The following is a 2169-nucleotide window of genomic DNA, read 5'->3' as shown; positions in this document are numbered from 1 at the left end:
ATGCTTGGTAGGGTGGAGGGACGGTGCAGGAGGGGAAGACCCTCTATGAGGTGGATTGATTCAGTGACTGGGGTAATCGGGATGGGTGTGTCAGAGACAGTGCAATTGGCACATGATAGAGCAGGGTTTAGGACTGTTGTACATAGCGTCGCTATGAATCGCAAGTGACTTGATGGCACATAACAACAACAACCCTTCTTTGAGTCGTGCCCAAGTCAAAGGCAATCAACAATGACAATGCTTCTTTCACTGTACATTAATAAGAAAGGCCTAAAAGCAAGGGAACAGACTTTTTGATGGTTCTCTTCAGAGAACCTCAGAGGGTGCACGCTCATGTTTCTCCAGTGCCTACGTGTTTGTGGCCTCGGGATGCTTTGCAATACTCCGGACCTGCCAAGTAGACCCATATGGGTCTCAAGGTGGAGCTAAGCTTCATGGTACCTTTTCTATTCTAGAGAGAAAGACCCTCAACGATATGGACTGACACAGTGACTCCAGCAACGGACTCAAGTGTATCAGAGAAGATGAGGAGAGCACAGGTTAGGACAGGGTTCAGATCTGTTGTTGTTCACAGGGTCACTATGAGTCAGACTTGATTCAGCGACACCTAACAGCAGCAGCAAAGGAGAGAACTAGAATATGCATTCTCAAGAGTGTGCAGATGAAATGAAATACAGATGAAGCTCTTGGAATAGTGGCTGGCGCAAACATCTGGAAAATGGTGTGGTCAGCGGAGGGATTCTCACTTCCATGCTGGACATCGAGGTTCCATTTCCAATAGCTGCACCTTCGGCAGAGACCCCATTTTTCTTCAGAGAAGGTCTTTGTGTCTCTAACTTTTTCTGAGCACCTGGCTTGAGTCTATTGTGTGTAACTCAGAAGTCCAGACAAGAAGTAACTGATGATCACCTGTCAGCCTGGCATTTGTTAAGATGTGGGTATTTTACAGAAGGAACTGCACCTCAGAGAAGCTAAATCCCCTAGCAAGATCACACAGGAAGTGTTGGTCAGGGTTGGCACTTTGCTCCAGCTCCGGGCTCTGCACCTCGCACTCATGGTGGTTTTCTTCTTTGACTTCATTATTTCAGGTGCTGCATGCACAAGTGTTAGTCCAAAGAGAACGCAGCTAACTACACTTCTCTATTCCTGGCTGAAATAATTCTCAGAATGAAAAGATTGAAAACACCATTCCAAGTCCTTTGCCTTTTCTTCTTTATCAGTCTCCCTGCCCTGTAAAGTGTATTACGATTTATATTTTAAAATATAAGGATATAGCCAGAGGTCCTGGAGATGGTTAACATAACTCTCCTCCCTTCCATTACTTATGTTCATCTTTCAGTTGGCTTTAGTATCATCAGGCTTGACAAACATATTTTATACATGCATATCCAAAAATGTGTCACCCATGGTGATAATAGTCACCCAGGGTGGACAGTGTCTGGTGGAGCTTCCCGATTAAGACAAGTGTGGAAGCAGGAGTGGCATCCACTTCCGAAATGGCTTGCTTCTGGAAACTCCATAAACAGTACTCAGGTCTTTCGTTTTGACATGGTAAGAGTTGTCTACGACTGGACAGCACTTAACTACATCAACATCATCTAGAAATGTCCAACAATTTAATAATGGCATGTGTCTACCTGGCACTTGAACCGGGGCTAGTCATACTTGAAATGTCCTGTGAGGGTCAAGTACACACACACACACACTCTCTTTCAATTAGCAACATCTCATTAATGTTGTAGCACATAGCTGACCCTCCAGCAGGTTTTCACAGGGGAGGAGACTGGTCATCTTTCTCCAGAGGAGCAACTGGTGTACCTGAACAGTTCAACTTTGCTTCGGAAGCACCAGTCCCTATCACTAAGCCTCCAAGGTTCCCTCATTAACGTTAATGTTGGGATAATATTGTTGATATTTTGGGCTAAACGATAAGTACTCAAATTAATGTCACTTGCTCCTTGTGCCTTGTAGAAAAGGTAAAAAGCACACAAATGATTTGCAGTTTGCACCCCATGTCCATGGTCAGCATTGATAGTATATTTTCACAAAACTTCCAGAAAAGGGCAAAGGGAGGGCTTGGGACTTGGTGCCAATGGTTGGGCCCTCCACTGATAAAACGCCTATTAAGGTCCTCCAGCCTCTCCCCTCCCTCCCCGACCCCCTTACCCC

Source organism: Elephantulus edwardii, unplaced genomic scaffold (genome assembly GCF_000299155.1).
Source record: "Elephantulus edwardii isolate Elephantulus edwardi_28Jun2011 unplaced genomic scaffold, EleEdw1.0 scaffold00235, whole genome shotgun sequence".
NCBI classification, from domain to species: Eukaryota; Metazoa; Chordata; class Mammalia; order Macroscelidea; family Macroscelididae; genus Elephantulus; species Elephantulus edwardii.
The sequence above is the reverse complement of the archived record's forward strand: the minus strand, read 5'-3'. Positions refer to the sequence as shown.